Source organism: Melanerpes formicivorus, unplaced genomic scaffold (genome assembly GCF_026170545.1).
Source record: "Melanerpes formicivorus ecotype bairdi unplaced genomic scaffold, bMelFor1.0.p_v2 SCAF_105, whole genome shotgun sequence".
Taxonomy (NCBI): Eukaryota; Metazoa; Chordata; class Aves; order Piciformes; family Picidae; genus Melanerpes; species Melanerpes formicivorus.
Window position 1 is genome coordinate 400,349 of NW_027142457.1, and position 23,905 is coordinate 424,253.

The 23,905-nt window shown below is 41.2% G+C and overlaps 1 protein-coding gene across 5 annotated transcripts in view; it reads right to left on the minus strand.

Annotated features, from left to right (window-relative positions):
* Nucleotides 1–23,905, minus strand: part of ST18 (ST18 C2H2C-type zinc finger transcription factor) — a 172,366-nt gene that overhangs the window by 147,445 nt on the left and 1,016 nt on the right. The gene's annotated exons all lie outside the window — the stretch shown is intronic.

The following is a 23,905-nucleotide window of genomic DNA, read 5'->3' on the forward strand; positions in this document are numbered from 1 at the left end:
GCCCCCCAAGAATGCTGAGGAGCTGGGCCTGTGGATATAGAAGATAATAAAACCACTGAGGGAAGTTCAGACTTTTCAGAGCGATGAAGAATAACTTCAGCAAGTCGTTTTTAAGTCTTCTGCACTGCAAAGTCACATCAGCTCAAGTCTGCCTGTTTAGTCATGACAAAAGGCAGGGCTGCCTGCTGTGATTGTCCCAGTGGCCACACCTAGTAATCTGCCTCTTCTGCCATTCTGCCTTCTCCCTTTGCAGCTTTCTCCCATAGTGAAGCTGCCAGGGCCTTCTACTCTGTTAAGTGGAATCTAATAATCACTGTACGATCTCATTTTCTCCTGAAGCAGAATGGCTTGAGTGTCTCTTAAGAAGACACTGAATGTTCAGATTTCTCACCTGTCACACCAGTATGAATTTGTCAGTCCTGTGCACAAAATGCTGGTGTTCACCATTACCAGAAGAGAAATGCCCAGTCACAGTGGAAATTTGGTTGAGAGACAGCTTGTATTCAGTTGCACATGAAAGAGACTCCAGCCATGAGAGGACAAAACAAGACCATTACATAGCCAGAACTCTTCCCTGAATGAAAAGCTTGTAGGTGGGTTCTGTGAGGACCATACCTTATATTCATGTGTATGGGTAGAAAAAGGAAGGTAGGTGCCATGGAAAATCATCTGGACAATTCACTCTCTGCCTCTATCTGAAGAGATCCAAGGAAAAAGGATAATAGTAAATAAGCTGTGAGTCAAACTACTTCCCCCCTCAGTGGCCTGCATCCAGTATATACTGTAGGGACATTCTCATAGGAAACAGATCAGACACTTTTATACACATAATCCTTTAGAAATCAGAACTGTATCAAAGACATCAATGTCTCCTATCATTTGCTCATATTTAGCTTTTAACTTTCAGAGTATGATTCCAATCTAAACTGACAAATAGGATTTTTTATGAGTCAGAAGTCAAGATTACTACATTTATATTCATTCCTATTCTAAAGCTGTGCAGTATGTCTTGAAACAAATGCTGTCTTAACTACATCTCAAGGACACTACAATCCTATGCTGCAGGAGGATTGAACGAGTTAACCTCTAGAGGTCCCTTCCAACCCAGTGCATTCTCTGACTGTGGTTCTATGTTCCCTGCAGTTGGGACTGGCCCTGTGACCTGAAGGGGAACATTATCACTGTGCAGTGAAAAAGTAGGAGGAGAAAAAGTAGTTCAGTTGAGAGAGCAGTTTTGCACAAGGGTAGGGAGATTTGCTGTTGGGGGTGCTGTGCTGGCAATTTAATCCCTGTTTTATTTAATTCACTGTGGTTGCCTTGTCTTTTGCCTTTTGACATCCAAGATTCACAGGCCCATAATGACATGCATTAGTTAATTAGTTAATGTTTCTAAAGCACTTTGAAAATGTAAAGCACTATGCTGAGCACTACATATGAGAAATTGATATGAGGATACATTTAACTGTGGGAGTGGGAAATACACTTTTCAGATATGGTAATAGGGGAGAGATAAATATTTTTGCATAATTAAACTAGACTGTATTCTGCTCCCTGTAAATATGCAAGAGATATGTTTGTGTCATACCATGCAGCCCCAGCATCACTTAGTTTGTAGAAGCAGAAAACCACTACTCACTTGCTCACTGGAAAGAGCACTACAAATCTGTGCCCATGTGTAAAGGGTGCACAAGTCTACGCAGTGTGAGAGCAGAAAATTGTTAATGGACTACAGCCCATACACTGTACATGTGCTGTGCAGACATAATATGAAGCTGCCTGGCACATTTTTCGATTGAGATCACCTTCACCACCATCACAACAACAAATGTTACACTTGGGGAAGGAAGGGTAGGTGAGAGCTGCATTTTTATTTTCTCTGTACTACTAGAGCCACTTTATGTCCAGCCAAGCAAAGCTGTTTTGGAGTCACCTTATTCAACTGAAACCTCCTCTACCTTTCTTTCCTTTCTGTGAGCTACTAGATAGTCATCTGCATATCTGTGAAAAGAGAGACACCAGCCTTCCAACTGTGATATATCATATTGTGTCCTGTGCTTTTCCTGCACCACTCATTTCATTACATCTGTTACAGTCCATCCACTAACGGAGATTGCAATATATCTGTTAGTTATTCTTGGGCAGATATCCATTGAAACACGCTGCCAGATTCCTCAGAGATATTCTGTAAACATATCTGGAACAAATAAAAGACCCTTTTTTTTGGAGGCAATCACATTCTCTGTCTTAAACAAGGCTACCCAAGCTCACTTTTATTTGCACCTTTCCTACAAGTTATTGGCATGCAAAGCATTGTCCTAAACATTTTGATGTAGCTGTGATGCTGACCCAGGCCAAAAGCAGGTCATTTATAGGAGTGAACATTTCAACACATCTGTGCAATAAGGGGCAAGAAAGTGAATGTTTGTTGGGGTTTTTTTAATAATTAAAGAAATTAGTCCATTATCACTGATAATTGATGCTAAATAATGTAATGTACATGAATGACACCACTATAGTGAATTAGGAGACTCTGTGACACTCACAATGTAAGTTTAAGTGACAGACACTGTAGCAGGTGCTCTTCAGACTCTATGTGATGTGGTCTTTTGTACTGCACTGTAGACAATGGTGGAGAAAAAGATGTTTTTGAAAAAATCAAATGGTCAAGAAGTTCTCAGGCACACAGGAATGTACAAGCAATGTACCTTTAACAAAGACCCCTGATGATGGCAAGTCTCTCATTTAAAATTTACTCTTCTGTCTTAGAATCAATAAGGTTGGAAAAGACCTCAAAGATCATCAAGTCAAATCTGTCACCCAACGCCTCTTGACTACTACACCATGGCACCAAGTGCCACATCCCTTTCTGAACACCTCCTGGGATGGTGACTCCACCACCTCCCTGGGCAGCACATTCCAATGACTAATGACTCCCTCCGTGAAGAACTTTCTCCTCACCTCCAGCCTAAACCTCCCCTGGCACAGCTTGAGATTGTGTCCTCTTGTTCTTGTGCTGGTTACCTAGGAGAAGAGACCAACCCCTTCCTCGCTACAACCTCCCTTCAGGTAGCTGTAGACAGCAAGAAGGTCTCCCCTGAGCCTCCTCTTCTCCAGGTTAAACCTTTATTAGAATAACCTTTATTAGAATAAACCAAACCAGGTTGGAAGAGACCTTCAAGATCATCGTGTCCAACCCATCAACCAATCCAACCCACCCAAACAGCTAACCCATGGCACCAAGTACCCCATCAAGTCTCCTCCTGAACACCTTCAATGACGGTGACTCCACCACCTCCCTGGGCAGCCCATTCCATAGCACAATCACTCTTTCTGTATAGAACAACCCCAGCTCCCTCAGCCTCTCCTCATAGGGCTTGTGCTCAAGGCCTCAAGACTCGAGGTCTTCTAGCTAGTTCTTTACCCTTTTTTTCCTCTATGAATCCCCATTTTCTTCATTCTAGTAAATAATTTCCCATGCCTCCCTAAAGTCCAGAAAAATTAGATTGATTTGCACTTCTTACATAAAAAAACTACATTTCTTGCCTGAGACAGACAACACATTGATCTGCTGTGATGTATGAGCCCTTTGGTTTATGCTGTTTACTTTCTTCTCTAACCTCAATATTTAGTTCTTGCCTAATTGAGTCACACTGATAAGCCCAGATTTGCCTGTTGTTTGGTTTATTTCTTGCCTTAAATGTAGTTACTGTTTATTTTATTCAGCAATGTAATGGTGTCACCAAGATTTCTTAACACATTTTGTCTGATTCTGATTTTATACTCCAACATTTTGGCAAGGATGTCATCTTCTCTGTCTTCTGTACACAGAGACACTAAGCTCAGTGAGTTCTGTTTCAGCGAGCCTGTCTTAACTTTTGTACTCAGCCTTGGTCTCATTAAAAACTGAAAGACACATAAATTTTGAATCTGTGCTAGGTAAAAGATAATGCTGTGCATGGCAGCCCTCTTCCTTCCCTAAGAAATGAAAAAGAACCTTCCAAGGCAAAATTCAGACTGAATCCTTACCTTATCCCACTGTTTTCTATTCACCAAGGCACAGGTTTCTATGGTTCTTTTCCACTTTCCCCCATTCCTTACAGGTTTTCTGGTTAAAGTTGATGTTCTTTCAAAACTCGTTATTCAGAACAGAATCTGGAGGAATCCACAACAGTTTTTCTTCTTGGACCAGAGTGTGAATTCCATGGAATTTTTGCACCTCTCACCGAGAAAACTTTAACTTCCTAGAGAAGTAAGTTCTCAGCTCTTCATTCTGTCTGATTTATCTTAAGTTCTTTAAGCCTTCCCTTTGTAATTAAAAGCACATGCATTAAAAAGCCCCTATTACAAGAGGGATGTGGAGGTGCTGGAACGTGTCCAGAGAAGGGCCACAAGGATGAGCAGAGGGCTGGAGCACCTCTCCTATGAGGACAGACTGAAGGAGTTGGGGCTGTTCAGTATGCAGAAGAGAAGGCTCCCAGGTGATCTAATTGTGGCCTTCCAGTATCTGAAGGGGGCCTACAGGAAGGCTGGGGAAGGACTTCTCAGGATCTCAGGTAGTGATAGGACTAGGGGGAATGGAATGAAGCTGGAGGTGGGGAGATTCAGGCTAGATGTGAGGAGGAGGTTCTTCACCATGAGAGTGGTGAAACCCTGGAATGTGTTGTCCAGGGAGGTGGTCGAGGCCCCATCCCTGGGGGTGTTTAAGAGCAGGCTGGATGAGGCTCTGGCCAGGCTGATCTAGCGTGGGGTGTCCCTGCCCATGGCAGGGGGGTTGGAACTAGATGATCCTTGTGGTCCCTTCCAACCCTGAATGAAACTATGAAATAAGGCTCGGCTTAAAGAGTGGTTCCAAAGCTTTGCTTTTCATATTTAGCATAAACATAAGATATTCTGTGTAACCTTCCAAGTTTATGAAAAATTAGAAGCATTGATAGCACATCTTTTTTTCTACTGTATCTTTCTGCCAGAGCTCCTTGATGAGATTATCTTGCCGTCACAGCTAATTTATAGTGAACACAGGTGTGTGTGTGTGTGTGTTTTCTCTTTGAATCAGAGTTAGGCATAGATGTCACAGAAATCAGAATCTTTCATTTGCAGCTTGATCTAATAAAATACAATTAAAGAATTATCGGCATGGTGGAATCTCCCCCACAGCCTAGTGAACACCCTGGGGGGTATCTTTTAAGCATAGTGCACAGTAAATTAGCCACTAAGCACCCATTAATGCTAATGAGAGCTCCATGGTTAATTTCCTGAGCACTGTGCTGAAAAGGTACCTGTAGGTATTGGGTTTAAGCCTGGATACCATATATTTAGACTAATAAAATGTACTGTAAAGAGTGAACAGATCATCTAATGCAACCATTAAAGCTGTCCTTATGCTGTAACTTACACAAAGCAAGTCAATCAGCAAAATCCAAGATCAATGTGGATTAATAGCAGAGACTTTTCAAACACAAAGTAAATATGACATCTGCAGACAAGAGGCAAATCAAGTGTAGAAAAAGAACCACAAAGTACATTTTAAGGCTGTGATTACAATTCTTCTCTCCTGCCCTGCTACCTATAGTCATCAGATGCAACAGGACGAATTTCTAATGCACAGCATAAAGTTGCTGCAGCTGAGGCTGTCATTTCAACTGAAATTGTATATCCATCATTATTTTTATTGTTAATTGCATTTCACTGGTGCAAGCCACTTAGCTGAAGTTTCTCTTCTCTTTCACACTGTATTTTGAATATATAATGGCACAATTTAAGTGGAAGGTGCAGCTGTTACATCCTTAACCGACATATTTCCGACTGGTGCTACCACAGCCAGCTCTGATTACAGCGGCATTAGCTAAGTTGTCCATGCTATTAAGCAACAGGATCGAATCTCAAGGAAATGTTTTGTAATTTCATTAAAGGGGAATATAATTTTTCTTCCCATGCATTGGTCAGGACATGTAGGACATCAGTCCAAGAAATCCTGACCGTTTAAATAGCTTCAGCTTCATTAAACATGAATCACATGTTCTAAAATACCTTACTTAGGTAGAGATAAATGTTGCCTCTGCTTGTATTTCTATGATGGTCAGGTGGCTGTGGTACCTTTGCCACCTCACACTCACTATCAATAAGTTCTAGTTCCTTAGCCCTCAGTTCTGAGTGTATAATAGAAACCCTCATATGTGTTGTTCCTTTCCATGGTTAGTTCTACCACTGCTCAACACCTGTGGGTGTTTGGAGCTGGCACTCAGAAAGAGAGAAGGAAGGTTTTTAAGTTTACTTTCATTCTGACTACATTTCTTCAATGACACACATTGCAAACAGGCTGCTTCTGTTTTCCTCTGGCTGATCATGGCCACATTTTCCATTGCTAAGTCTCTCTCAGTGCAGAAAAGAAGACTTGTGATTTTTGAATTGTGGAGGTAACCATTTTGCTATCTGCCAGAAAATGAGCCATGCTACTATGGAATCTTCAGCTACTGCCCAAAGTGTGAACAAATCCACTGATTTTCTGATTTATTTCATACAACATAGCACTGACCAAAAATCAGAAGTGCTGTACAGGAGGAGTATAAACAAAGAGTGTCCCCCAAAAATATGCAACATAACCTCAACATAAGTAGCTCAGTGGAAAACTGGTGGTAGAAAATTCAATACAGCTTCACTAGTGGGCTTCAGTTACTGCCCTGCTCATTCTGTGCTCACAGAAACTGTGATTGTTTTGCAGCCTGCACAGTACAGAGTAAAAATTCCCAACATCCAGATTCACTCAGGTGCACATGTGGACAGTCAAGTCACCAGCTGAAACCAGTTTCAAAACTATCTGACACAGTGGGGACAGCTGACCCCAACAGACCAAAGGGATATTCCAGACCATATGACATCATGCTCTGCATATAAAGCTGAGGGCAGAGGAAGGAAGAGGGGAGCATTTAGAGTGATGCCATTTGTCTGTCCAAGCAACCATTATGTGTGATGGAACCCTGTCTTGCTGGAGCTGCCTGCAGATGGGAAGTGGTGAGTGAATTCCATGTTTTGCTTTGTTTGCATGCACAACTTTTGCCTAACCTATAAAGCTGCCTTTATCTCAAGCCACAAGTTTTCTCACTTTTACCCTTGTGATGCTCTCCCTTATCCTGCTGGGAAGGAGTGAAAGAGTGGCTGTGTGGGGCTGAACTGCTGGCTGGGCTTAAGCCACAACAGTCAGATACACAATTAATGTAATATTGTGTTCCTAAGAGGCATTTAGATTACCCTTTAACATGTATTTGGAGGTGCCCTATTTTTGAAAATTCAGTGTGCAAGTACAAATCCTGCAGGGAGAGAGTGAGCTCTGGATTTCCAGTGTTGTCTCCAAAAGGCTTTTTGAAAGGCTTATTGGCTAGCAGCTGTTCATGAAATGAAGCATCATGGTTTTATGCACATAAAGAATCCTTAGACTTCACATTAATGTCACCCCTTTTAAACTCAGTCATGCTATTCAATTTCTCTAATGCATGAAGTTAGGGAAGCATACCAAACTACAGCTCTCTCTCTCATGGCAGAAGAAACATATAAACAAATACTCAGCTTACAACTCTCCTTACCAGTCCCATCCCCCCCTATTCCAAGCCTTATCTCTGCTGAAGCTATTTCAATTAAAAATGCATATTTGATAAATAATTGGATACTGAAAGGCCAATTTGAGATGCCACTATCTGTAATACCAATGGCTTAAAACATTTTCAGACATCTTATCTTCACTTTTTACACTGTTCCCTCTGCCAGATTCTTTCCCATACCTTCTTTCTTGTAAATCAAGCACAAATTAGCCAATTTTCCTTCTCTAAAACATCCATAGACCAGCTCCAGACTCTTAGTTTAACCTGTCCTAAGAGGATTTAAAAACCTAGGGATTCAAATGACTGATCAAAGCTACTATCTTTACCTTTAAAATACTCAAACAAGTGTTCATCAGGTTTTTGCTTTCACATCAAAGCAATACAGTCCATGAAGCATTTCAGCTACAATAATGCAAAGGTGCCCTCTGGGAAAAAGAAGCTAGATTTTCCATGTTAATGCTCATCCATCTTCTAGATTATGTTGCAAAGCAAAGGTTCAGGATGTTAGTCACACTTCAGGTTTCTCACACCAGGTTAGATTTTTCCATGCCTGCATGGAGCGAATGTCAATTATATACCTAATCTACAAATAAAGATGATGCTCTACTTCTACATAAAACAAGTAGAGTTTAACAGATAGAATTCTATAAGTAGCAACACCAGGAGAAATCAATATTTCTTGTCTGAAACTATATCTGTCTCTTAAGACTCTCCAGATCTGTAAGAGTAAAGCGTAACTGTTTTAATGAGCATACAGCAAAACAAAGCTGAAACACAAAGCCCATGGGGGGGGGAAAATAAATATATATATATAATGTATCTGGGAGCAAGGAGTAAAATGTACAATCATTTTATTTCCAGGATGCTCCATCAGAGAATACTAAATTGTTGGTTTTGGTCAGAAGAATAAATGGTAAAATAAAGATACAGCAATTCCTTCACAGGAATCAAACTCAAGGCAAGCTAGACTATTCCTTAGCAGAACATGCTACACCACTTGACAGCAAAAGGAGGGGAGGGGGGGAAGAAAAAATGCTGGCACTTAAAACTGGCAGTGTAGCTATCCATTTAAAACCCTGTATCAGATTACCAATGCCATGTGATGTCTTATATAAAGCTGGATAACATTCATGATCAGTTTGTATCCAGTACAAAGCTCCTCATAAATAAATAGGGCTAGAGGCATGTTTGGATGGCAGAGGGCATCATATTGCTCTGTTCTTATTGAAAGATGGCCCTGGTTTAGTAAAGATATGTTTTGCTGGCAAAAAGTCTGCTATCATCTGGTTAAGTGGAAGGATGTTCAGACGTGAGGCTGAAGCAAACATTTTAGCTTAATCTTTAAGGCAAGTGATTTACTTTGTAGCATTTCAAGGCTATTTATTTTACAGTACCACAGCTTGTTTGCCTGGAATCAGTGTGACTCACAAAATCTTGTTAGAATGGAATATTAGGAGGAGGAAAGAGAAAAAATGTGGAAAAGAAAAGAAAATAAGAAGAAAAAGAGTTAGAAGGAGTTAGAAATTTAAGTAGGAGAAGAAGGATTTAAGCAAGAGGAATGTTAGAGTGCAGGAATCTATCAAGTAAACATAAATTTAACTTTATCTTCCATTTGAACCCTTTAATGGAGCCCTTGCTTACTCTGGCCAGCAGTTTCTCTTGCAAATAGCTTCATGGGCATCAGTGGGACAATTTCTAAGAGTTACTGCATTTTTATGTCAGTAAGAAGTGGACTGTATAGTCTTTCAGATGGTAATTAACAGAAATGACTACAGAGCAGTCAGTAGCAAGAGAATATATATTCTGTAAACTCAAATATCAGAGCACCAAAAAGAGGGGCTTGATTTAACCACTGGGAACCTGGCATTAATCAGCCTTTTAATGCATTTGCATTTATTTCACACACAGAGAAATCTTCTTTTCTGTGCTATTTCACCCATTATTTTTCTATAATGAAGTTGATTAATTAAAGGAAATTCTAAGTCTTGTACCTTCAATCCCCTACTCTTACCCCCAAATGCATCTCTTTCCCCCCACCTCCTTCCACTGGGAAATCGTAGCACAGCTACTATTTTAAATGGACAAAATTGTTAATCTGGGAAGATACTCAGTATCTCCATGGGCAGTCAGCACAGCAGCTTCCATAATCAATGCTTTGAGCTGTCCTGTCCCACAACCACCTGACCAGCTATCTTTTTATCTTACATAAACATGGAAATGACTTTATCCACAATTTTAACCTGTCATTTGGTGATGAGGTTTCCAAGGCCAAGCTGGATGTGGCTCTGAGCAACCCAGTCTAGTGTGAGGTGTCCCTGCCCATGGAAAGGGGGATGATCCTTGAGGTCCCTTCCAACCCTAACAATTCTGTGATTCTATGAATTATCTAGATCCCCAGAAAATCTGGCAGCACTGTAATGAAGAATCTAACTTTGATGTCAGCCTCAGTAAGGAAACATTGGGCAGTTCTCAAACTCTGATGTCTAGTAATACGCTCACATATATACACACACAGCCTTACAATTTATCTCATCTGAAAGATCATAGAATCATAGAATCAGTAAGGTTGGAAAAGACCTCAGAGATCATCAAGTCCAACCTGTCACCCAACACCTCCTGACTAACTAAACCATGGCTTCAAGTGCCACATCCAATCCCCTCTTGAACACCTCCAGGGATGGTGTCCCAGCAGCAACATCCCTAAGTATCTGTTTCTTACTGTCCACTATATGAAACTTGAGGGCTTTGGAAGAAGCAAACAAAGCAAAGCATCCACCACAGCAAACAACATGGGTGGAGATCTCTTACAGCCATCAGCATCCTCCTAAGTTGTGGAGAGCAGCTTCTCCACCACTCAGTTCTTGGCTTTTGCATCTCACTGCTGATGTGGCAGTGGCTCACACGAGCTCCTACACAGCCAACAGGACAGTGCTGAGCAAGCAGATCCTGATGCCCCCCCCCCCCCCCCCCCCCCCCATTTATCACACTACCAGTGCAAGTTAAGCCAGCCTGCAGCCCCTGGCTGCAGCCCCCGAGGATGAAGATGTTGTGCTTCAGATTTCTATATTAATATTACATCTTGCAAGACACTTCCAATCTGTGCTATATACCTCCCTAGTCTCTCAGGTTTTGTTGTTTGGGGTTTTTTTTTAGTAGGATGGTTTTGCTGTGTAACTGGCTGCTTGTCTTAGCACAGTGAAACAGTGATGGAGTACATGACAGCTGAGGATCTGGGGGGTTTTCATTTCCAGCAACTGGTGATAGTGACACCATCCTTTAGAAGGGCTCCTTTGATGTACAAGTTAAGGGTACCTCTGTCACTGCAAGTCAGTGGCCAACAGCCATAATTTCTTCATCATTTGTATGTAGGTGTGACATCCTCCATCTGTCTCTGTTGCCAGTTCCCAAGTAATCACAGGATTTAGGGAAAACATGTAGGTAGATGGAAGACAGACATAAGACCTGTACAAAGGATGGATTACTCTCTCATCCTCACTGCTCACAGTATTAACTGGGGGAATGGAAATACAACTAACACTTAAAGGGGGGAAAAAAAGGATTGAGAGCAGTGAATAAATCACACAAAGCCCACTGCTGGCCAAATTGGTCTCTGTCACATAGAGGAGTTGTGCTGTGAAGTTCACACGTGAGGTTGTTCACTACTACTTCTCCTACCACTGAAGAGTTTCACAAGAAAAGATTTTAAAATCAGTTATCAAACTGCTTACTGTTTTAGCCCAAAGAAACTCATCAAGATCTGCCTATACTAGTCCTTATACACAGGAAAAATGGATTGCAATGACTTTAGTCTCCTCTTTCACATCATTCAAAGATTGAACCACTTCCACTAGTAAAGGAAGAAAATGAACATAGAAGGGTTGTATGGGCACAGGTTTTTGTAAGCAGGACCTAATGATGTCTAGCAAAACCATCTGCAGGCCTCTGTGAGCCACTCCTGGCACCTCCTACAGTGGAGCACAATCATAGAATGGCTTAGGTTGGAAAGGACCTTAGAGATCCTCTACTCCAAGCTCCTCACCATGGGCAGAAAACTGATGGAATATCTGCAACTTTCTGCTTTTCCACCTACTTTCTTTCCTAATATGCCTGCACATTTAATGCCATTGCATTGTTCTATATTTTCAAGACACTGTAGGAACTTAGTGCCTAAATCCATTGGCCAGACCCTGGAAAGTCATGGATAGGACTGCTTCCAGTATGGAAATCCTGTCTAGAACAGTCTTATGTCTTTACAAATGCAAATGATGACAAAGCTAGATGGAAAACTGATCTTGAACTTGGTGGACACTAGCATTCACAAATCCTTGGAAGAGCCTTCTGTGGGATCACAAATACGAATTTATCTTCCCACAGAAAGCTGATGGATCATTCTTGTAGATCAAACAGAAAAATCTGTGGCTGTGAATAAATTATAGTAATAGGAAAAAACAGTAGGTGGAAGTCCTGACACAAGGAGTTCTACCATACCAGAAGCCTAACAGGTAAGAATGACTTCAGTGACAGAAAAATGGCTGAGGATTCTAGCTATTCTGTGCATCAGACAGTCTAATGCTTGGATAGAGTGGTCCTGAATCTTCAGTAAGCACCTGCAGTGACAAGAGGCTCATCTGTAATAAACAACTATTCCTGAGCTACTCTTTGCAGACGAATGCAGTCCCCTGTCTCAGCATCCTTGGGACATGTACATTGAGCAGTTTGGATGCTCTGCAAAGTTCTTTAGACTTACAGTTCCTCTAACAGAAGTGTGAATTCAGTCAAGACTGAAGCTAAGGTTGACTCTCCAGTGTTCACAGATGTGATTCAGGGGAATTAAAATCCCCTTGGCTGTCTGCATTTCAGAGACAACCCTGCAGATGCAGGGCTTGGCTAGTAATTAGGTAACCTCTAGGGAAGGGATGTGATGATGATCCACAAGGGAAGGCCTCCACATAACACTTGTCTCTGTGTCTCACAGTTGGGAGATTTAGGCTGCATACCCTTGACAAGCATAACCTTGCTATTATGTGCTTCCATCAGCTCAGTCCCCGGGCTCTTCCGTGATTAACTGAATAATTCCATTTGCAGGACAAGATACCTAGCTCTGCAGTTCTGGGGCACTGTACATTACTGGCACTGAAGTTAGGATAATCACAGCTGAATGGTCATGTAGCTTGTCTACATGATGACACAACCCCTCAGGTCATTATTTGCAGAGGGCTCCAATCAGAAACTCAAACATTACAATAACCTTAAAGCTAATCTTATCATGTAACGGACAGACTTTTGTGGCAGGAGATTGCTTCTCCAGCCTGGCAAACTTGGGTAATATCTCTATTGTTGTGCTGAACTGTGGCTATGAACTCTCTGATACAAAAGAAAGAAAAGCAAATGAAAAGAAAATAAGCACTTAATAATATTCTGTGTCCTTTGTGATATATATTTCCAACCTTAGTAATTCTATGTTTCTATATCTCAGTACCAACCTCTTCCCTCACCTTAACATTCATAAAACCTCAGCAAAAAAACCCAACCCAAACAACAGACAGTGAAGCTTTTATGGCAGTTTTGAGAAGATACTTTATCATCACATTGACTGGCAGCAGAGCAAAGCAACTTAGAAAACTGCTTTTTCATGGAGTAGGTGAGCAATATCTATCAGGAACAAATTGTGGTACTGCCACAGCAAATGCAGGGGGAAAACATTCAGAACCGTCACACAGCTAATTCAAATTGAAGGGTATTAAACAGGATTTGCCCACAAGTAGCTTGCACATTTTCTACACTGCATTCTTAAAAATATTACTTCAAGATGTGCAACTACAGGGCTAAATTGGGGAAACTCTTTCACATATCACAATAGGAAAGAGAAAAAACATGTCTTTTTCCTGGGATGAGAAAGTTGATTGCCAGGAATACTGCTGTGACATTGGCAAATTTCAGGCATCCATTCTAATACTCAATTCTGTGTTGAAAAGATCATAGAATCCTAGAATCAATAAGGTTGGAAAAGACCTCAGAGATCATCATATGAGTGGCAAGATGCACCTTCCTGCATGTAAATGCCTGCATGGGGTTTCATCATTGCAATGTGGATACTTGATCTTCAAAAGGGCTAAGTATTCAACGGTGTTAGAGGTGAAAGAAAAAGGAAGATATACTGAAAACATACATGAGTATTGGTGTATGGATTTCAACACACCTTCTTCTCTATTGGTATATGGATTTCAGCATACCTTCTTCTCAAGCCTGAGCTCACTCATGCATTCTGGAAGGATACTTCATAGATCAAACCAGAACTGCCAAATCTTATTATTAAGGGGGGAGGAATGCCTATTGTGCTTCTCACTCATAAATATGCCATCAGAATTTCCTTTCTTTTTACCTTGCCATAAGGAGGACATAAAATCATAGAATTAATAAAGTTGGAAAAGACCTCAAAGATCATCAAACCCAATCTGTCACCCAACCCCTTACAACTACTAAACTATGGCACCAAGTTCCACATCCAATCCCCTCTTGAACATCTCCAGAGATGGTGACTCCACCAACTCCTTGGGCAGCCCATCCCAATGGCTAACAATTCTCTCTGAGACTTTTAAAGCAGGTTTAGAAGATGGCCACAACAAATTATCAGAGGGCTGGAACCCCTCTGCTGTGAGGACAGTCTGAGAGAATTTGAGTTTTTTGTCCTGGAGAAGAGCAGGCTTCAGGGAGACCTTCCTGTACTTAAAGGGGTCAGTCAGAAAGCTGGGGACAGAATTTTTAGCAGTGCCGATTGTGACAGAACAAGGAGTGATAGTTTTAAATCAAAAGAGAGGAGATACAGGCATGATACAAGGCAGATATCTGTTACAACCAGAGTGGTGAAACACTGGAATTGGTTGCCCAGAGAGGTGGTAGATGCCCCATCCCTGGAGACATTCCAGGTCAGGTTGTTTGGGGCTCTTTGCAGCCTGATCTAGTTGAAGACATCCTGCTGACTGCAAGGAGTTCAAACTACATGACCTTTAAAGGCCCCTTTCAACCCAAACCATTGTATAATTCCATACAATACAGTTTTATCCCATTATAAAAACCCTTTTCTGAATATGAAAATGTTGATGATACTAGCTTTTTAAATTTACAAAATGATACATTCTCCTCTACCAGGTTTTCATTCTCATCTTGCAGGAATCTGACTCTCAGGGATGCCCAACCCAGAACACAGCCATTTGTTAGAGTCCAGGTGTATCACACAGAACATGCTTCCTTTCCTCATGGTCATAATATCAGCACAGAATGCATGTAGTGTGAAAAAGGGTGTGTTTGATACTCAAATGCCTGTTTGCAGTTTGCCACTAATTTGATTTGACTACAGCTAAACTGTGAGGTTTATATCATTCATTTCTCTAACAGGTACAAAAATCTGGGAGAGGCAACCTCATGATTTCAATGAACATATTAAATGATTCTTTGTTTTCACCTCTGCCAATTGCAGGGTTCACAACCCTTCAACACAACTTCAAGACCTGCAACTGCCTAAGTACTGCATTTACTTTGCTGTTCCACTGTTACAGAAGGCAACATTTCTTGTGCAAATAGAAGGCAACATTTCTTGTGCAATAATAGCCTGTCCTTTTTCCCCACACCCACCATGCAGTGCCAATGAAGTCAGCAGGAATGGGATGTGCCACCCAGCTCCAGGCAGCCGGGCATGGGCCAGCAGATTCCTGCAGCCGGCACTGTGTTTGTTACACCCTGTTTTACAGAAGCCATCCTTGGGGGGAGCAGCTTCTGCTTTCAGTAAGAACAGGAGCTCAGGTAGTGTGAAAGGTAACATGTTGCAGAGGAAACAATACCTTCTTTTAACAAACATCTCCATACAAGCAAACAAAGCTAGCAAGCTTGTTCCAGAATGAAGCTTGCAGGCTGAGAGGAAGAGCATTTACAATATGGAATTGATCCATTTTAAGTGTTAGAGTTGGCAACTGTGTAGGGGGGAGGGGGAAGGGGAAAAAAGGAAAAAAAACTAGTCTGCAACAGCTAATCTGGCATGAATCAGGAACAATATTTTGTAGGTGGGCCCAGCAGAAAGCAAGGTCCATTAGGCTCAAAGGATGCTGCAACAGAACAATGGAAGCAGACAGGAAGTCTGCACTAATAAATATGCCCATTGGGCCAGTGCCACTGTCTAGCATGGCATAGATACATACAGAAGGATTATACACTAAATGGTGCAAACACAGTCCAGTCCATCTGTCATAAACATTAAGTCCAAAGGCCACAGGTGCAGATGGCACTAAAAAGTAAAAATTACACCCAGACAGAGACCACTTCATGTAATATGGAGAAGAAAAAAAAACCCTCAGTGAAACAAAACAAAACACACCACCAAAAAAAAATAAGGGGAAAAAAAACATCCAGTGATTTGTTTCCAATCAATAAATGTTCTCAGAATGTCCTTGGCAATCTCTTCCTCTTCCTTTCCCTCTGTCACTGTACATGTGTAACATACATTTTATTTCAGAAAAGTATTTGCAGCATTCCAGACCAATTTTTTTATTCAGCTGTATAAACCTGCTTTATACCTGGGCAAAAAGGCAAATGATTTAAAATAAGATTCAATCCTTTTGGCTACTGGGTTGGGAACAGAATGTTATTTCTTTTTTTGCCTTTGGAGATGGCATTTGATAGGCTTCAGGTGTATCTTCTTTGAAGAATGTTCCCAGATTTAAAAAGTGTATCTTGTGTGAGGAATTGTTCTGGTGCTGGTTGCCTGGGAGAAGAGACCAACCCCCACCTGGCTACAACCTCCCTCCAGGTAGTTGCAGACAGCAATAAGGTCTCCAATGAGCCTCCTCTTCTCCAGGGTAAACAACCCCAGCTCCTTCAGCCTCTCCTCGTAGGGCTTGTGCTCCAGGCCTCTCCCCAGCCTCGTTGCCCTTCTCTGGACATGTTCAAGAATCTCAATATCCTTCTTAAAATTGAGGAGCCCAGAACTGGACACAGTACTCATGGTGATCTTTGAGGTCTATTCCAACGTTGGTGATTGTGTGTGTGTGTGAGAGAGAGAATGTTCCCAAATTTAAAAGCTTTATATAAAGAAAGATGTGTTTCTCTCTCTCATAGCCACATGCTGTACCTGCTGAGTAGCCCTGACAAAGAGGTTCATGTGCTAGGATGTGTGAAAGGAACACAGGGAGGTTTTAACCATCCTTTACTAGCCATCATCACCCATGCCCTTATCTCCTATTCCCTTCACCATGACAGTGGCAATGTGCTTGGTCATGACTTCTCTGTGCCTCTCTGGAGCTCTTCCTGCATATCTGCACCGTGGTACCACCACTGCCTTGTGACTTCAGACAAGGAGGGTCAGAAATGACTGAACAAATCAGAAGGAACACGCACTCACTTCTATTCATTTCCAGATTGCATCCTGGCCTAGATCCCATGCTGGCCAGTGGTCACATAGTCATGGAAATCATATACATGGAGGCCTAAATTCTGTCTGTCCCACTGCACTGCTGGTTTATTATTTATTTAAATGTTTAAAACAGAAGACTCATAGAAATGTGTTACTATTTCTCTGCAAGTGAAGATGCTGCACAGCTACACAAATTGCTGTTGAATTCATTGGAGTACTACCTACCTTTTCTGCTACTGTACACAAAAACAACATCAATTAAGGATGACAGCATTGGTGTTAGGACTCTGGAAAGCAGCAAGGCTGCTGCCTGGAGTTAAAGCCACCAGAACAGGACATGCCAACACTACCCATGCAAACATGAATAGAAAATGAGAAACTACTCAGAGATAACAAACTGAGAAACTAGTAAACTTTATAGATAGTGCAGTGAAGAATGGCTGGATTCCACAGGCATTTGAGAGAAAGTTATGTGATTGATGCCCAAACTTCACAGACAGTTGAAGGGGAACAAGGGGACCTTCTGGTGAGTACAGTCATGCAAGGCTAACAGTGTCCAGGCAACAGCCACAGAACTTTAGTGGTTTAATCATGACCTGGCAGTACTAAGCTAGTGGTTTAATCGTGACCCGGCAGTACTAAGCTAGTGGTTTAATTTGATGATCTTAAAGGCATCTTCCAACCAAAACAATTCAGTGATTCTATGAAATTCCATTCAAAGCCATGAATACATCAGCAAGGACATCTGAAATACTGATCTGACAAGGAGATATGGCAAAGCCTGGGCCAGTGTAGAGCAATGAACTGGGGGAGATTGCTTTTTGGGAGGAGACTGGAGCAGGAAAAAAACTAACCAGAGGTGAAAAGGAACATTAAAGAAAACAAAACCAACACCACCACCAACTAAAAAAACCCTACAAATGAAAAACCACATTCTTTTTAACTACAAATCCAATTAACCCAGTCATCTTGTCATGGAAAGCAGTTGAGTTGGCCAAGAACAAATATCCATGCTATTATTTCAGGTCACTGTTTTGAAAGAGCCAGCTATGACCATTCCCATTCTGTGTGGCCATCTCTACCACCAGCATTAAAGCTACCAGCAATTCTTTACTCATTTTCTTTGAAACTGTGTAAATCTGGTAGCAAAACAGAATATCTTTGACACATGCAGTCACATGCTTAACACTTCTATAGGAGCACTACTAATGAAATTACTACCAAGGAAAATAGAGAAAATATTTCTGTGAGTCAGGTTCATGGGAAATGACATGTGTTTCTGCTTCATGCTGTTTAAAGCTGCAGTTAGTATTTTAATTTTTTTTTTTTTTTGTAGATGAAATACCAGTAAAAGTCTTTAATCTTAATTAAATGGTTCCTTAAGTTTAACGTCTTAACTCCTGGAACAAAATGAATGCCTACGTGAACTTGTTGAGAGCACAGAAAATATTAATTAGCTTCCAAGTAATATTTTCCTGATGACTTATCCTATACATAGATATACATTTGTATATCCATGTGGATATGTTTTAAAGATGAAATTATATAGGTATAAAATGGTAAAACATGGGTATAAACAGAGTAAGAAAGGCTCATTTCATTAGAATCATTAAAATCATAGAATCACTAATGTTGGAAAAGACCTCAAAGATCATCAAGTCCAACCTATCACCCAACACCTCATGACTACTAAACCATGGCACCAAGTGCCTTGTCCAATCCCCTCTTGAACACCTCCAGGGATGATGACTCCACCACCTCCCTGGGCAGCACATTCCAATGGCTAACAACTCTCTCTGGGAAGAACTTTCTCCACATCTTGAGCCTAAGCCTCCCCTGATGCAGCTTGAGACTGTGTCCTCTTGTTCTGGTGCTGGTTGCCTGGGAGAAGAGACCAACCCCCACCTGGCTACAACCTCCCTTCAGGTAGTTGCAGACAGCAATAAGGTCTTCCCTGAGCCTCCTCTTCTCCAAGGTAAACAATCTCAGCTCCCTCAGCCTCTCCTCATAAGACTTGTGCTTGAGACCTCTCCCCAGCCTCATTGCCCTTCTCTGGACATGTTCAAATGTCTCAATGTCCTTCTTAAACTGAGGGGCCCAGAACTGGACACAGAAGTCAAGGTGTGGCTTAACCAGTGCTGAGTACAGGGGCACAACTTCCCTGCTCCTACTGGCCACACTAGACATTTATTTGCCTAGACCACCATAGAACCCCCTGACAGCTATCAAATAACGTAGTTAAATAACATTGCTATTCGTTGTAGCTTTCCAGTGTTGGGAAAACCTAATTCATACACTTGAGAATGAGATTTGCCCTTAAAGTACAAAAGGAAAAAGTAAAGGTTAGGTACTTATTAAATGATTTCTGCTCCATGAGATCTGTTTTTTAACATCCCCTTCCAATTTGAATAATCACAGACATAGACTATGCAAGATTTTTTCAATGCATTACAATTTGTGCATAAAAGAGATATTCTGTAGAGGACCAAGCAAGAGACTTTGAAGAGACTTGTTAAAAGCAAAGGATTTCAGAAACAACTTTGCTTGTGAAAATAATCATGAGCAGGTACTGCAAAAACTACATTTATATTTATTTGGTTTACAATCAAGGTGATAATGTGGATACTGACTGATCAGAAACACACAGGTAGAGGAAAAATGACTGAGAATTCTTCTATGAAAATTAAGTAATTTTAACTTTCCAGAAAGCCTTAACTCCACCATTCAGTGGTGGCAATATAAAAGCTACAGGTCTTCAGCCACCCACATTGGGTGAGGGTTTTCCTGTTACTAGGACACAAAGTATTCAAGACTTGAGTTTAGCACCCTATGAATTTCAGTGGGAAGTTAAGAACCTAAAGGAGAGACTGGAGCCTAAAGTTTATTCTTGGCATATGGGGAAGTAAGGAAATGAAAAACCTAGTATTGAAAAGAGCAGGTAAAACATTCCCAATAGAACTCCAGGGTAAAGTGAAAAATCCCACACCCAGCAATACCATCCAGTCTAACACAGTCAGGGAAAAACATCATTGCTGTTCCTTTAGAGCCTTAGAAACAAAGTTGCCTCCACAGTTATCATAGTATCAGTCAGGGTTGGAAGGAACCACAAGGATCATCTAGGTCCAACCTCCCTGCCATGGGCAGGGACACCCCACACTAGATCAGCCTGGCCAGAGCCTCATCCAGCCTGCTCTTAAACACCTCCAGGGACGGGGCCTTGACCACCTCCCTGGACAACCCATTCCAGGGCTTCACCACTCTCATGGTGAAGAACTTCCTCCTCACATCCAGCCTGAATCTCCCCACCTCCAGCTTCATTCTATTCCCTCTACTCCTATCACTAGCTGAGATCCTGAGAAGTCCTTCCCCAGCCTTCTTGGAGCCCCCTTCAGATACTGGAAGGCCACAATGAGGTCACCTCAGAGCCTTCTCTTCTGCAGACTGAACAGCCCCAACTCCTTCAGTCTGTCCTCGTAGGAGAGGAGTTATGCCTCACTGAAATGGTAGAACCTCCCCACAAACAAAAAAGCCAACAAAAATCTCTGTTTTTCTCACTGGAGAAAGGACAGATTATTTGCCTGCATTCATCATACTAATTTACCTGCTCTAATTTAGCTTAGGTTATTTTGCAATCTGCAGATTGATAATGTAACTGCAGGTAAGGAAACTTAATTTATTCAATTGCTGGTGCAAACGCCACAGTTTCCTTGTTTATAGGAAGAGATTTTCACTAGTGCTGCTATCTCAATTACTGATAACCACTGCCTGAATTAATATTACTCCCATTTGGACACAAGCCCATCATTTTTTTCATAAGTGCTTAAACAGAACACACAGCTTTATAGTTAAGTGACAGATCTCTCCTTATCAGGTGATGCATAAATGTTGGAAGGCACCCCTGTGAACACACATACACTAAGAGTGAAGAAATCTATCCCTGTCTTAGTGGTAGGATAATTTATCTATGCAGAGCTACTGTACAGGGAAGACTCTTTTTTTTTTTCTTCAAACCAGCAAACAAATAAATCAAAGACATGAGAAAAATAAAGAAATAGAGAAAACAAGGATCTATTGTTACTATAAGAATGTATGAATGCAACACCACAATCAAGGAAATATCACACATTAATCCACCAAGACTGGGAACTTCAGTGGTGAGATAGACCTGTTTCTTAGTCATGAACAGCTCTTGCTGTAATCTGTCCTTGGTCTGGGTACAGATAAGAGTTGCAAACTTCTAGCACAGCACAGCATTGATTGGGCTGCATGGTTCTTCTTGCACAGCACAGCATTGATTGGGCTGCATGGTTCCAGGAACCTTATTTTGATTGTTGAGCATTTAGCATTATAAGAACCACTTCAGCTTCAACCTTTGCCATTACTTTTCAGGAAAAGCATTTGAGGAGGAGGGCTCCCTCCCAACCACAACTACTGGAGAGCAGCAGTTACTGTAAATGAGCTATTCTGCCGTGGCTCAGCAAAACCTAACTTCTCACACCCTTTTTACATTGCAAAAAAAGGGGAGAGATGACTTCTGCAGAGTCTCTGGCTAGGTCTCTTGACACTTCTAAGTACATTATAAAGCAAACAGGAAAGAAAGTATAGCTTTCAGAGGAGCTGCATACTTCCCACCACTTCCATAGTCAGTTTAAATAACTAGATCAAAAGTAAGTAGAACAAGTGAAGAGGATTCTCAAATATATTCAGTGTGTAGAGGTCTATTCCTCTCAGTGTATTGGGAAATTCCTCCCTAAAGTCATAGACAGAAGTAGTAACTTGGTGTTGGAATGAAAATAGAACACGTCACCTTAATCTGGTGGCTGGTTTTTTTGGCAATTCTTTAATATTCAACAACCACAATTTAATAGCAAAGTAGTTTTCAAGGTACTTCTCTAAAGTGCAAGGGAAGAGAATGGTCACAAGCAGGCTGCTCTTTCTAGATCGACAGAAAGCAGCTTGGGCAGAAGCTTTTCAGAGAGGAGCTTTTGCAGCTAATCTGCGTTGGAGGATCTTTTCATGCGCGGACTATACGAGGTGATTCTTTTCCTTGCTTTAAATCACAAAAGGAAACCACGAGCAAACAATGGCTTTAAAAAGTAGAACAAAGGATAATTCAACTTTATGTACAGAGTCTGTCTGCCTCTCCCCCTCTCCCTCCCTCTCTGTATAGATGTGTATATAGACAAAGAAAAGACTTTTGAAACAATACTTAATAATAATTATCCAAACTTGCTACCCAAAATGAGAACAATTTTTTTGCTACTTCGAGTACCTGAACACTTTATTTTTCCCCTCTAAAATTTATCCTCTTTCTCCTCTTTTTTTGCTACCTACCCATCAGCTGGATGTATTGATCACTGCCATATATGTAACAAGCATTACACACTGGTTTCCAGAATAATTCTACAAAATAAGCTTTCCAGCATCCATCTCTCTGCAAACTGTGAAGTGCTACAAAATTCACGTTGCTTGAACTGTTCTGTTTAAACAGTCTGTCATTGTGATATTGTCCCACGTATTTTCAATCTATATTCCAAAGAGGGCAAGAATAGCGACTGTAAGCCACTGTGAGCCTTTCCCATATTCTAAAGGAAAAGTTAGCGATCCAAAGTAGGGATCGTAAACACACAAAGCCTTGGCTCTCCCCTTCCATTTCAGCGCTCTGCACTGACCTCTACTGGTTTCTCCATCTGAGCGTTCACAAATATCAAACAGTCTAATTTTACTGAACTTTTGCACTCTCTTGCTCTAATTCAAGGGGAAAGAAAACCATCTCCCACCCTGCTAATTTCTCCCTGGCTAAAGGTCAAGAGGCAATCAAGCTTCCAACTAGTTGTGGCATTCTACCTGTACTGAGTGAAACATTGCGAACAATCATCAGTTAAAAGACCCTAACAGAGCACATGCAGCTTCAGAGAGGCATTAAAATCAGAAGACTCAGTCTTAACACTTTGGGTGTATTTTTTATGACTGAATAATTTATCACATTCATTTTATTCAACTGCTGTCTCGTGTCTGCACCATTAGCTGTTTGGTATGTAAAATCTGGTTTTGTTTTGTGCAATACCCAGCTTCAGACCTGTGATGAGGACCAGAAGTATTACTGCAACCAAAGTTGTGAACAGAAATTCAGTCATCCCCGTTTGACAGACTTCTGCTTCACAGAACATGCTTGTTCCAGAAGCTTCTTGAGAAGAAATGCTTGTTCTAATTAGAACCAAGCTGGCAGCTAATCTTCCACACACCAGTGGATCAAAGTACAGCAGCAAGTTTGACGCTATAAAAGTATCAGTGCAAATGCTTTGGCGAACCCAAGTCATTGCCCTCTCTTACTAGGACCAGTGATGCACTCACCACATCTTTTGTACTATTAAATGAAGTTCAGCCCGTCCACTACCTAACTGATCACAGGAAAAACACCCCAAATCTCTAGTTCTTTCTATGCCTTACAGTAATTACGAAGCAACTCTAGTTAGTCATAAGTGAGCAAACATTTCCATCCTCATTTACCAAAGAACACTTTGATTGTCGGCAGCACTCAAAACTTTCCAAGTTTCAAAGCCTATTTTTAGATTTCTTTGCTATTCTTTAAATATGAATAACAGTTTTGCATAGTGTGAGAACTTCATTTCCTCTTTCTGCTGTGTCAGTGACTCTAAACTACTTTATTTTATATTTCTCCCCCCTCCCTTTTTTTATGAGCCACCTGTACTGGCTGGAAAAACCCAGTGATTGTGGACCACAAAAACAATGAAGTTGTGCTGTTCTCATGGTATGCATAGTAAAGAAGATCACTTATTCTTCCATCAAGTTCAGAACAGCAAAATGCCTGTGATTCATGAAGCTTTTTCTCCCTGTGCAATAATGTATTTTCATTTCATTTTTCACAAACCCACTTTAAATTCTAAAC